Source organism: Dunckerocampus dactyliophorus, chromosome 8 (genome assembly GCF_027744805.1).
Source record: "Dunckerocampus dactyliophorus isolate RoL2022-P2 chromosome 8, RoL_Ddac_1.1, whole genome shotgun sequence".
NCBI classification, from domain to species: Eukaryota; Metazoa; Chordata; class Actinopteri; order Syngnathiformes; family Syngnathidae; genus Dunckerocampus; species Dunckerocampus dactyliophorus.
In genome coordinates, this window is record NC_072826.1 from 26,020,943 (window position 1) to 26,035,362 (window position 14,420).

At 39.6% G+C, this 14,420-nt stretch overlaps 1 protein-coding gene and 1 long non-coding RNA gene across 2 annotated transcripts in view; one reads left to right on the forward strand and one right to left on the reverse strand.

Annotated features, from left to right (window-relative positions):
- Positions 1 to 3,335: 3,335 nt before the first annotated feature.
- Positions 3,336 to 14,334, reverse strand: LOC129186058 (uncharacterized). The gene is made up of 3 exons (XR_008572192.1): positions 14,186 to 14,334; positions 10,627 to 10,718; positions 3,336 to 5,972 (listed from the first exon to the last, which is right to left on the reverse strand). It is a non-coding gene; the product is annotated as an uncharacterized LOC129186058 (long non-coding RNA).
- Positions 11,374 to 14,420, forward strand: part of LOC129186057 (sodium- and chloride-dependent taurine transporter-like) — a 40,028-nt gene continuing 36,981 nt past the window's right edge. The window contains exon 1 of the mRNA XM_054783890.1: positions 11,374 to 11,899. The gene's annotated coding sequence lies outside the window, so the exon portion shown is untranslated. The remainder of the gene's footprint in view (positions 11,900 to 14,420) is intronic.

Sequence of the window (14,420 nt, forward strand, 5' to 3'; positions counted from 1 at the left end):
TTATAATTACAAATTACCTCTGTTTTTTTTTTTCTATTTTCACTCTTTTTAGTTTTCCAGCTATTTCTTACTTTTTGTGCATTTTTTTCTTGTTATAGTTGGACTTTATTCCTGTAATAATTAGATTTTATTCCCATATTATAACCGTTTCCCCAACCTGATTTTTCAAAAAGGACAACTTTATGTTGTTTTGTTTGTTTGTCATAATATTATGACTTATAACTAAAATACTATTAATACCTAAAATATGTTTTTTCTTTAATATTTCATCTCTATGCTCATTAGAATAAAACGTTTTTCCCTTCATATTTTGACTTTATTCCGGTAAAATTACAGCATTTAAAAAAAAAAAGCCCTTTTAAAAAATTTCCCAACTAATTCAACTTTTTCTTGTAAATTTTATTCTCATAATTATGACTTTATTCCCATAATATTTTGACCTTATTCCCATAATATTGCAACTTTTTCCACAGCGTCATTTTCCAAAAATGACAACTTGATTTGTTGTTTTGTTTGTTTCTCATAATATTACAACTTAATTTTTTTTTTCTATAATATTTCAACTTCCATCCATCCATTCATCCATTTTCTTCCGCTTCTCTGGGTCCTGGTCGCTAGGGCAGCAGTCTCAATAGGTAAGTCCAGACTTCCTGGTCCCCGGCCACCTCTTCCAGTTCTACAGGGAGGACACCAAGGCGAGGCGTAATCTTTCCAGCGTGTCTTGGGTCTGCCCCGGGGCCTTCTCCCAGCTGGGCATGCCAGGAACACCTCATCCCCAACCCGGAGGGTGCAATCCACCCTTTGTCGACCATAGCCTTGGATTTGGAGGTGCTGAGTCTCATCCCAGGAGCTTCACACTTCAACTTCATGTCACTAAAATGATGTTATTTTCTCATAATATTACGTTATTCTTGTAAAATGATGACTTTTTCTCTTCAGATTACAACTTCTTTCACTTAATATTTAGACTTTATTCTTGTAAAATGACTGCTGATTTTTCCATTTTTGCTGTTTGTTTTAGTTTTTTCTTATTAAATTATATTTTTAGAATGTGTCACAGGCCAATAAAGAAAACTATAATGGCCTCCGGGCCGCACTTTGGACACCCCTGGTCACCCCGTTTTTCGGTCCGGTTATTACTCGATAGCGAGTAGTAACTGGACCGAAAAACTGAGTAGCTATCGGTGCCTCATTTGGGTGCCAAATGGATGCAGAGTCAGCCACCTGCAGTCCTTGAGGGTGATATTGTGCTAGTAAGCCTTGGAAGAAATGTAGCATCCTGACAGACACACAAAGAGTCTGACACATTAAAAAAAAAATGTATTCCTGACCTTAAAACGCAAACAGCAGTGCTCAGTTTTCCAAAACCACAGGCATGTTTCCAATCAGTCGGCCGATATTGTTGGACATTCCTTGTTATCTTAGCTTTGGCTTGTCGGGTATATATCAGTGAATATTGAATATGGATCACGCGCAATCAGTCAAATATTGCCATTTATGGAAGATGGATTCTACAGGTAGATGTGTGGACCAAAAAAACAGCATGTAGTTATGAATATAAATATATATACACAATATATATAGATAGACAGAAAGTCTCACTCCCAGAATGCATTGCACAGCAGCCATGGCAACACACTCCTGCAAAGATCGTTTCCATGGCAACCTCGCATAAAGCAGCTGCTTGGCAATAACGACAAACATGACTCAGAGGTCTGACGGAAAAAGCGTGTATTCTTGCCGTGTCATGTCAGGATGAACACGCTTGTCTCCTCGGCCGTGTGTCAGCCGGTTACCAGGAAGATGGAGTATAATCTCCGCCGTCTGAGCAGGCCGGCCAGTCAGATGACAGACGCTAATCTCCGGCCTGAATGGCTGAGTGCATGCTGGGATTAAAAAGGCAGCGCACCTCCTCCACGCTGCACCTGTGGCTCCTCCCTCTGTGGTCCAACACAATCCATACTGGGACACACATTTAACCATTTTAGCATTGGAAACGTCTGTTCCAGGGTCAAACTGTGGAACTTACATGACTGCAATGGTTCCTAATTTTTTTTTGTCATGCCCCCCCAAAGGGACAGAAGCTATTTGTGGCACCAACAGCCCTGCCAACCTTGGAGAAATGACTCCATCCCACCCAATTTGTAAAAAGGATTTTAAAAAAGTTATACTGTGTATATATATTTAAAGACAACGTTGTGTGTTATTATTAGGCAAGGTGAGTTTATTTATGAGCACCATTCTTTCACAAGGCTATTACAGCTACGTAACATGACAAGAAGCCAAATAAAATCATTCCATCGAACATAGAACCAATCTTGAAGGAATTCAATTAAAAGCAAAGAGTGGAGAGAAAATACTTTCAGCTAAATACGTAATACATTTTCTGGAAGACTGTTTCAGATTTTAATAGCATCAAAGTGAAACGCAGCCCCGCACCGTGTTTAGTCCTGACTCATGGCCACCAGCAGGAGACCCCTCCCAGAGCTACTCAGAGCCCGAAATGGTTCCTACGGCTTCAACATGGCAGAGATGTTCTTTGGAAAAGGCTTGTACACCAACAGAGCTGTTTTAAACTGAGCACCGGACTGATATGCTGGTATTTCCTGGCTCTCGTCAGCACTTGAGCAACAGCATTCTGGATGTACCGTAGAACATGTTTTACACCTGGTTTAGAGAGCCCATTGAGAAGGCCGTTACGGTAGTCTACCCTGCCGGAGCAAAGGAATGGATTAGATTATTTTAATCCGGTTTAGACATTATTCCCTTGATTTTGGTCATGTTTTTTAGGTGGTAAAAAGCTCCGGATGTTATTGATTTTATGTGGCTATGAAAGTTCAATAAAGTTCAATTCACTACTGATCAAAAGACTAGTTGAAAAATGGCAAGAATGTACATTTTGCATTGTTGGATCTTGATGAGGTTCTAAGTATTGCTTCAAAATGCAAAATGAAGAAATGAGAGTGAGACAAAAAATGTTTTTTGAGTAAGCAATTTATTGTAAACATTAAAGAGATTTAGGCTATTCATCAGTCGTCAGTAAGGAGTAGCTGTGCCATTGTTGTTAATCAGCTGAAACATTGGTTTGGGCATTCTTGATGCCAGTGTTTCCAGGAGGCTAGTAGGAATGTTGCTCTAGGAGGGGTGTCAAACCCGTACAATGGAGGGCCGAGACACTGCAGGTTTTCTTTCCAGCCAGTCACTAAAGCAGGTGATTTTAACGATCAACACCTCCCTCAGTCTGAGGTGAGGAGCTCATAAATTAAGTCACCCGAGAAACTGGTTGGAGAGAAAACCTGGAGCGTCTCGGCCCTCCATTGACACATGTGCTAGGGGTGGTGAAGATGGCTTCACGGAGGACATCCGCTGTCTGTAACTGATGTCCATTTTTGTAAACTTCCCTTGCCATCCATCCCCAAATGTTCTCAGTTGGATTGACATGCAGGATTGTCCAAAAAAGTGAGCTTATTCTTCTGGAAGAAGTCCTATGTCAGGTGGGCATTGTGAACTGAAATGTTGTCATATTGAAAAAGCCAGTCATTACCACACAGATGAGGGCCTTCAGTCAACATCTCCATATAGCCAGCTGCCGTTTGACACCCCTGTGCAACCTCCAATCTCCATTGTTCCATTGGTGAGGGCTTTGAAGACCTTCTTTCGTTCTTAAAAGCCTTCTCTGGCAGATGGCGTCTGTCTGATGGTTTTTGGACTGCACTCGGCACCAGTAACAACCTTCATTTGGGCCGAGGATGGTCATGTGTCTTGACGGACAGCCAATGGGATCCTCCGGCTCAGGGTTGGTGACATTTTTTTGGGTCTACCACTTGACTTTTTTCTCCCATAACCCTCAGGATGTTTGAAGAAGCTTCAAATGACTGTCTTACTGCGTCCAACCTCAGCAGCAATGGTGCGCTGTGAGAGGCCTTGCTTGTGCAGCTCAACAATCCCACCGTGTTCAAAGAGAGAAAGCTTTTTTGCCTTTGCCATCAAGAGATCATAACAGTGTGAAGAAAATCACATTCAATCCGTATTCTTGCGAAGCTTTTGCCTTTTAAAGGCTGTGCTCTTCAATGTTTGATCAGCTGATGAACAGCCTATTTCACTTTCATGCCGGTTTGCAATAAATTGCTTACATTTGTAAACATGCAAACATTTTTTGTCTCACTCCCATTTCTTCTTTTTGCATTTTCAAGGTCTACGTAGAACCTCCTTAAGATTCAACAGTGCAATTTTTCACGAGTCTTAACATTTTGATCAAGAGTGTATTACCCCTAGGTTTCTAACGTGATTATTAAGTTTACATTATTTTAGGTATTAATATCAATATTTAGCTTTTTAGTATCACCTTATGCATGCTTTACTCTGTTTTTCCAATTTTTTATTTTTTTTTTTGGTTTAATTTCATTATTAATTTTATTTCTACAATGTGCCGCGAGCCAATAGATATTGCTGTTTGTTAGGGTTGAGCATGTGACGTGATGTCAGCAATCCGTGAGCAAATCTCATCGACTATTTAGCTTGTTAGCTTGTTAGCTTGGTTGCCAGCCAACAAAGGTCATTAAAGGGAGAAGGGGAGTGTTATTGCACCAGGAACTAATATAATGCGTAACAACATTTTATTGCAAACGTTGAGCCGAAACCAGAGGTGGTCTGTACACCCTCTGAACGAGTCATATACATGCAGGCAATAACGTTTCACAAGCCAACCAACCACAGCCCTTATCAATACCTGAACTCCAAACTGGAACCAGGGAAACACAACAAAATGCATTCTTTGAGAGCAGAAAAGCCTACAGGCAGATTCTTTTTTACTTTTTGTTTGTATCTGGTTGATTTTATTTTATTTTATTATAACATTTTTACCTTTTTAAGCTTTTTTAAAATGTTTTTTTTCTTTGAATGCGTACAGGTATATTCAAGGATCGCAATGCATGTCTTGGATGAAAAATGCGTACAAGTTGGCAGGTCTGCACTCATACTGAAAGCCCCGCCTGCCTCTCACGGCTAATTGGGGGCACACGCCCCAGTACTTGAGCAGCACTGTACTGATGTATGAGTGTGTCGCTTTGGATGTATTTGTGGCGGACGTGTCGCTGGTGGAGGTTACACTGAGTCACGGTGAAGAGTCAACAGTCATAAGGCAGAGCTTGGAAAACAACACAAGCAGTCAAGGACTCCAGATAACATTTTTTTTTTTTTTTAGGAGAGAGTTCAACGCTTCAAGTCAACATGTTTAAAAGGCAGCATCAAACAAATCTGATGTAAAAAAATACATCATCCTTGGTTGTCTTAGGTTCAGTAAACACACCACGGGGTTGACGAGGGCGAGGTTAAAGAGGTTCACTTTCAACTCAAACTATTTTTTTTCCTTCCCTTGTCGTGTCCGGTCAATGTGGAAAACAGCCTTACATGCTCAACAGACTTGCTCTCCTGTTGCATAGTTGGTATTTGACTTTATTTTGTTTTATTGCAATGCAATTTTGGAGCGGCCAGGCCGGAGCAGGAGGGGATAGAGAAGAAGAGAAAAGGAGACACAGTGGGGAGTGTGGGGACAAGAGAGGGGGACAATACAGAGAGAGACAACGACAACAACAAAAACAACAACAACACCAGCAGAAACAGAACAAAAGAAAGAAACAACGTTCAACAACAACACGCGGGCACCGTGTTGGTGACCCCTGATGTAAATTTTGCCGTTGCCTCTTTGTATCTTTCCCTGCGTCCTCAAATCTGGTGCTTTCTTGGCGATGTCAGCGTTGCGTTTTGTCAGATGTTGATTCATGTAAACGTTTGTACCTTTCAACTTCTTTCCCTGTTTTAGCAGTGTGGTTTTGAATTCCCTATTAGTGAACTTAACGATAATGACCTTGGTATCGTCTTGTAGTTCCTTGGTATCCTAGCACAGTGCTCTATTTTCCTCCTTAAGGTTGATGACCTCATCATGGAGCTCCGACAAGCTCTTCTTGAGGCTACTGTTAGAATAGAATAGAACAGAATAGAATAGAATAGAATACCTTTATTGTCATTATACAAGGTACAACGAGATTTAAAAGGGCTTGTCCTGTTTCAGTACAAACACAGTCATAAAAAGTGCAAAGCTCAATAAAAAAAAGCTCAATGAAAGTGCAAAACACACTATAAACAACATATTGCACAAAATTATTGCACAGAACTACAGTTCCCCAGTTGCTCGGTGACTGTATATTTCCAATCTGTGTTAGCTGGTCCCTTAGATCTAGCCTTTTAGTAGCATCAACTTCATTCGTTGCTCTTTTTTTCCCATTTTTGCTGGGGTTTTTTTCCCCCAAATATTTTAACATAATTCTTAAACAATGTTCAGGAATTTTCTTTTCATAATATGATGACTTTATTTTCTAACTTTTTCCCCCAAGCTAATTTTCCAAAAATTATGACTTTATTTTGTTTGGTTTGTTTCTCATAATATTATGAATTTTAAAAAATGTTTCTTTAATATTTCAACTCTATGCTACAATTTTTTTTCTCATAATATTACAGGTACCAGTTCTTGTAAAATTGCAGCTGTTTTTTCTTTTTCTGCTGTTGTCTTTGTAAAATTTTTCAACTATTTCAACTTACTTGTTGGAAATGTTCTTCTCGTAATTATGACGTATATTTAAACTCTATGCTACTAAAATGAGATTGTTTTTCCTCATGATACGACAAAATTGCGACTTTTTTCTTGTTAGAATACAACTTTTCTTTCTTTAATGAGTTTGATATTTTGGCTTTATTCTCGTACCATTATAACTTTTTCTGCAACCTAATTTTACAAAAATTACAAATCTCTTGTTTGTTTCTCATAACATTCAGACTTAAAAAAAATAAATTTTTCTTTAATATTTCAACTACTAAAATGACTTATTTTTCCTCATAATATTACAACATTATTCTCGTCGTCAAGTTTTTTTTTTTTGTTAGATTGCAACTATTTTCTCTCCGTCCATCCATTTTCTATACCGCTTCTCCTCATTAGAGTCGCGGGGGCATGCTGGAGCCTGTCCCAGCTGACTTCGGGCGACAGGCCTGGACTGGTTGCCAGCCAATGGCAGGGCACATATAGACAAACAACCATTCACACTCACATTCATACCTATGGACAATTTAGAGTCGCCAATTAACCTAACATGCATGTTTTTGGAAGGTAGGAGGAAACCGGAGTACCCAGAGAAAACGGGTACGGGGAGAAGAAACGGGGACTCCACACAGAAATTCCCAAGGGAGAATCGAACCCAGGTCTTCCCGATCTTGTGGCCAACTTGCTAACCACGAGACCACCGTGCAACCCACTATTTTCTCTCAATATTTTGAATGAATTTTTCTGAAATGACTGTTGATTTTTCAATATTTGCTGTTATTGTTGCTAGTTGCTAGTTTTCTTTTTAAATGATAGTTTTTAGAATGTGGCGCGGGCCAATAAAAAATGGCTCCCGGGCCGCACTTTGAACACCCCTGCTTTAGTTATAACATTACAAAAACAGACCCAAAAAAACCCACAGGTTTTCCCGTACATTAAGTTGTCATACATTTTGCGGCCCGCCACAAATAAAAATTGCCTGCCACAGATTGTCGCTATGCTTAGTTAAAAAAAAAAGGGCTTAGCTGTTTGTTCACACTCACTCACATTCACATTATTATTCACGTTATAATGTTGAGTCTGACTCGAATTGCGTAGCTGCGACTCCGTTCAGTGGATTCAACTTCAACTTCAGCTGCAACCAACATTTTTGCAAACCAAAAAATAAGTATCACAACACGTATCAGGCAAGTCAACACATAACAATAATTACATGCCATTCTAAGCACGATGACAAACTTTTAGTAACTTTTAAAGGTTTACAAAGTTTACAAAGCAAGGCATGCTGGTTACTCGAGTTACAATATGCTACGCTGCAGGATAATGAGACATAGGAATGGGCGATATAACCAATATGTGATTAAAACAATACAATCTGGCATACGATAGAGATTTCAATTGTATCGGCCAGTCGCAATAATCCATTTTGATGAGCGAATCCAGGCATGCCCCGCAAAATTGCCAACAAGGAGCTGCAACAAGCTGCTGCAACCAGTATGTCGCTCACAGCGCTGAGCTGTTCCTCCTTACTAATCCTCTATCCTCCACGGCGGCAAATAAACTACAATTCTTAAAGTATCATTATCACTGGAGGCAGAGGCGGTTCTACAAAATAAAAAAGGAGGGGCCAGTGTTTAACCGGAGGGGCACATTAAAACATTCAAAGATTAGAAGCTTTATTTTACTTTTAAATCAAACAAACATTAAATGAATAAAACTCACAATAATGAATAATCAAATAATCAAATACTTCTTAGTCTCATTTATTTATTGTTTTTATCAATGGAAAAACATTTGCGTATTACCTTTTGTTTGTATATGAAGTACATGCACCCTATTCTTCTACAGCAGGGGTGTCCAAACGTTTTGCCAGTGAGGGCCACATAGTGAAAAATGAAATGATGCAACTTTGCCACTTTGATATGATGTATAGCAACACGTGGAGATATGCTAAGAAGTTCTATGTATTTCAGGTAAAACCTGTACCGCTTTGTGACATAGGTGAAAAAGTTAGTATCAATGTCATTTTTTCCCCATTTTTGATTGCGTTTTTTTTTTCTTTCTGTTTTCTTTCTTTCACCTGGAAAATGGCTTTATCCCTATAATATATTGACTTTATTCCCATAATATTAGAACTTTTCCCCAACGTAAATTTCTACAAAATGACAATTTTATTTGTTTTTTTTTCTTTTTCGTAATGTTATGACTTTAAAAAAATACTGCATTTTTTTATATTTCAAATCTGTGCTATTTAAAATTACATTATTTTTCCCCATAATTTTACAAATTTGTTCTTCTAAAATTTTATTTTTTTCTTGTTGGATTATGACTTTTTTTCTCTTACTATTTTCACTCTATTGTTGTAAAATTATATCTGTTTTTTACATTTTTGATGTTGTTTTTTTTATTTATTTATTTATTTTCCAACTACTTCAACTTTCTTCTTGTACATTTTTTCCTCGGAATTATGACTTTATTGCCATAATATTTTGATTTTATTCTTTTCTTGTAACCTAATTTTACAATAATTACAGCTTTATTTGTTGTTTTTCAAAATATGACTTTAAAACCAACATTTTTTCTTTAATTTTTAATTTGACGCTACTAAAATAATGTTATTTTTCCTCAAAATATAATATTATAACGTTATTCTTGTAACATTACTACTTTTTCTTGTTACATCACACCTTTTTTTATATTTTGACTTTATTCTTGTAAAATTACTGCTTATTTTTCAATTTTTGCTGTGGTTGTGTTAGTTTTCTTGTTATTTTTTGTTAGAATACGGCTTTTTTCTTAATATTTTGACTTTATTCTCGTAAAATTACATGTTTTTTTATTTCTGCTGTTGTGTTTTTTCAATTTTCCAACTATTTCAACTTTTTCTCGTATTTTTTTTCTCCGAATTATCACATTATTTCCAATATATTTTGATTCTATTCTTGTCATATTATAACATTTCCCGCACTTTGTTCGTTGTTTTCTTTGTTTTTCATAATATTATGACTTGAAAAAAATAACGTCCTTCTTTAATGCGTCTGTGTAGGCTCTCAGTCGTACAGGAGTTGTCCATCGAGGAAAAGGCTTCTTGAGACGTCATCTGTACTTCTGTGAAGAAGGTGTCGGACGTTTCGCTCCTCATCCGAAGAGCTTCGTCAGCGAACTAATAAGTGCTGGTAGCTTAGGCCTTAAATACAGTAAGAGTGGGCGGAATTGGTGTGCCAACACCCTCCTCCTATTGGTTCGTTACACTAAGCCTGGGCGGAGTAGTGGTATAATCCTATCCTGTTATTAACACCTCCGATAAAAGGGAAGTGTCGCTCCCTGAATTGGGTATGAACGACTCTGATACTGGCTTGTTAGCATCTATTGTTCTGGCTCGGCCCTGCCTTCACCTCATTTGCAAGACTAAGAGCTGTGGGTTTTGATCTCAGTAACCTGCTGAACACAGGGTCCAAATTAAACCAAATTAAACCAAATTAAACCAAGTCGAGAGAAGACGCTGGCGGCAGCCTCATCTTAGCATTCTGCCCTGTATTTGATCAGGAAATATGCAAATTCAGTCATTTTTGCTTAGAAAATGTTAAAAAAACGATTGGAATCCTACAGAAAATAAATTTAGAATAGTTTATTTATGTTATCATTATTCGCTTATTTTATTTGCCTCCCCTGACCGCTAAATCAGATTATTATGCAATCATCTTACAAAGCTTTGCCTTTTTTCAAAATAAAAAAAACTGCATAAAAGTATCAAAGTGCCCCCCTGCATCCTTTGATTTTTTAGTATGCAAGCCTTGGTGGAAAAGGTTTGGACACTTGTGTTGTAAAGTCAAATACAAAAATACAAATACTTGAGAAATCACCTGTTCCAGTGTCAAACTGTGGCCATCTTAAAAGCTTTATTACCCGTAAAGGCAATGTTTTAAATAATACTTAAACATTTTTAACTGTATAAAAGTGTAAAAACAAGTTAACCACTGTTAATATCATCGTGGGTCCCAAAACCCCCAAAAGAAATGACAAAAATGTACCTTGTTAATATCCCTGTGTCAGTTCAAGTTGGTTGTTTCTTCAGTTATTTGTGGATTGTGTTCAAGGGGATCATTGATGATGCATGATCATCCTGAGGAAATGGACGCAGCGGGGGAATAAAATGAAATAGAAATGTTAGCATGTTGCAGTGTTAGTTTTGCCGTTTGACATTATGTTGACATTAGCACCGCTGATGTTCATCATGTACGTTTTCTTGCTATGTTCACACATCATGTTTATAGACACGATACAATGCTTTCGTTGACGGTGTTGTACTCAAAGGTGTTTAGTCCAAACAGTGTAAGTCCAGGACTGCTGTGTTGTTTAGCACCATGGACAGAGTCAGCACACAAACACTGTTAGCTTCAATTGACAACATCAAGTAGCGGTGTCCAGATGTATGTAATGTTACCCCTTTTCTCTTTACATTGTGCCTTTTGGGTTTTTTTTGTGTTTAATTTTATTTCTACAGTTAAAAAAAAACAAGCTGGGTGCCGCACATTGCCCCCAGGCCGCACTTTGGATACCCCTGACATAAACAGTCAGCATGATGGTGGCTCAAGTCTACATGTTCTAGTTCTATTCTAGAGATTTCACACAGGTTGCCCTCCATGCCACTGTCAACGTGACGTCACACAGGTTGCCTCCTCCTCCTGCCAGTGTGACGTCACGCAGGTTGCCCTCCGTGCACCTGTCACTCACAGCCGGTGATGCTGCTTCCTCACTTCCGGCCGCGTCGTCCCAGCCAGCAGCCTGGCAGTTTAATGCTCCTTAATGCTGCGTTCAGGAGCAGTTGGTACATCGCCATTTTCCTCCCCGACGGGAGGCGTCTAAAGCGGTCCTTTGTTTCTCGCTACCTTGCTCGTGTTGGTGAGCGAGAGTGTTCGCGTGGACGTTCTCTTCGTGGGATTCTTTTCATCAGCACGTTTTTATTCCTCTTGCAGACGTGATGCTTACACCTGCGCGGACCAGCCTGCAGTAGCCGCGACAGCCTCGCGTTGGCAGAATTCCGAGGCGGGGTGCGCGCCGTGAAGGCGTCCGACGCGCGGCTCTCCTGTTGCTCAGAGGAGGCAGGGCCGGTGATTTTCCACTGGCGATCATATCTCTCTGGTCCCCCCTCGTTTGAGGAGACAAAGGTCAGAAAGAGGAGCTTATAAATAGGACAATTTGGAGGCTCGCGGCGCGCTCAAGTCTCACTCGTGGAAACAAGAGGACAAAGAGGACATTTTTATTTCGGGACAGAATCATTGAGAAATCACATCAGGACAGCAGGTAAAGCCTAAGAGCGCATCCTCATGCGCTCTCACACGCTGATGTGAGATGCTCTGTTTGCAATGAAACGTGCTTTGAATGTGACATACTTTCATCTTAATCTTAAGATTCATCTTCATCTTTGTATCCTTGATGGTTCATTGTCTCCTTTTTTGGGGTCAAAATATTGACAAGCACTTATTGTTTGCTGCTGGATGGAATCCTTATTGTCTTACAAGGACAATGCTCGTTTTATTTCATATTTTCATGAAAAATGAGGACAATTCCTTGTCAAAAGTGTCCTCATTTGCCTCCTTCAAATCAGCGTCAAAGTCACTTTTTGTTGGTGTTTTTTTTTAAAGCGCTTGAAACGATTGAAAGCTTTTCTCTTCAGGTGATCATGAACAGATAAATGATATGAAATGAAGAATGAGAACATGCACGCGCTTGAAGCCATGAGAGGGAAAAGATGCCCTATACGTGCGCGAGCCTCCGAGCCTCTCTCATACTCTGTCTCTCTCGTTCGTCACTTCTCATGTCTCATGCATAGTCTCATTGTTCCCCCGGTCTCAAAACACGTATCAATCTTTTCCCCTCGGTCTCGCAGGCTTTTTCTTGTTCTCATTCATGTTTATTCACTCCCTCTCATAGGCGTGCGGTACCTCATTTATCTTCACTTCTCATATTCCCCCCAGTCTGAGAACATTTGTAATTAATTGTGCCTTTTTGTCTGTCATGTCCCTCGTAGTCTCATTGTTTCTGCAGTCTCAAAACATTTATCATTCTTTTCCCTTCAGTGTCTGTCTCGTTTGCCTTCTTCTTCCTTCACTCTCTCATAGCCGCGCTATACCTCATCTTTCTTCATTTCTCATATTTCTCGAAGTCTCATTGTACCCCATGTCTCGAAACTTTGATCTTACTTTTCCCCTCAGTCTTGTTCTCATTCTTCTGCCTTCACCCTGTCATAGTATTTCCACCTCGTTTTCCTCCACTTCTCATATCTTGCATAGTCTCATTGTCCCCACAGTCTCCAAACATTTAGCATTCTTTTCCCCTCAGTCTCTCTCATTGTCATTTTTCTTCCTTCATTCTCAGTCACAGGCGTGCTACACATCATTTTTATTCACTTCTCACATCTCTCACGGTTTCATTGTTCCGTCAATCTCAAAACATGTATCATTCATTGCGCCTTTTTGTTTTATTTCCCCCATGTCTCTCACTGTCTCATTGTTCCCCCAGTCTTAAAACATTTATCATGGTTTCCCCCTCTGTCTCGTTCTCATTCTTCTTTTTTCCTCTTTCTACCTCATTTGTCTTCATATCACTCATAGTCTCATTGTTTCCCCAGCGTCATTGTCTCTAAACCTTTCTCATTTCACCCTGTCTCTCAAGCTCTCATTTTTCTACACCTCTCATGCCTCTCACATTCTTCAGTCTCTCAGATCTCTCCACTCTCTTGTTTTCCTTCACTTCTCATGTCTCTCTCAGTCTCAGTCCCTTTTAAACATTTATCATTGTTTTTCTCCCACCCCCAGACTCATGTCTCATTATTCCCTAGTCTCATCATCTCTTTGCATTTCTCATTATTTTTTGTTTAGTCTCATGTCTCATTGTTCCATTCCCTAGTCTCATAGTCTCTATGCGTTTCTCATTCTTTTCCCCTCAGTCTCTCATTAAATTCTCATGTCTCAGTGTTTTCTCATTTCTAAGCATTTCTAATTCTCAACTCTCAGTCTCTCTACTCTGTTTTTCTTTTTCCTCATGTCTGGCATAGACTCAACATCTCATTGTTCTCCCCATGGTCTCATATATTCTTTACACATCGCTCATTCTCTTTCTCATAATCTCAGGATGCTCGATCACTGTGCCCCCCAGTTGTAATATCTCATGCCTGTCTCAGTCTGTCGTGGTCTCACCCTCTGTAAGTCATGAGAGGAGCTGAGCGTGATGTGCCACACATCAGCTGTATTGGATCGTTTTTGGAGGTGTTTAAATGTGTCAAAGGTGCGTCACATGACGCATCAACCATCGGACACATGGATTTACATTGTCTCCAACGTTGCGGGTGCCGTTATGAAACAATGCGTTGCCTTATGTAACAACGGCGGCGGATGCTTCATAACGTGTTTGTGATTAAAGTGAATGTGTAGGAATACAGCTGCTGGATGATACAGGAGTGACACGGGGACCAAGTATACAGAAGACAATTTACACAGCAGGCGTGGCACACATAAGTTCGCATGAGTACACATTAATATGCATTGGAACTTCTTAACCACATTGTAACAGATTAGAACAAATACTCACATGCTGCCTTCACTGTCGCTGGAGATGAAGGTGAGTCATCCATAAACGTCAAGTCAATTGTGTGTGGTCGTCGCGGCTGGATCAATGTCACAAGGAACGGCGAGGCGAATGTGCGACATCACATTAGTGTGTGTGAGAGCGGAAACATGATGATGGATGCTGGAGGGAGAGGAGGAAGATTCCGGTTCCGACAAATGCACAGTAATCCATTGTTTTTGGCGGTAAATCGGTTTCA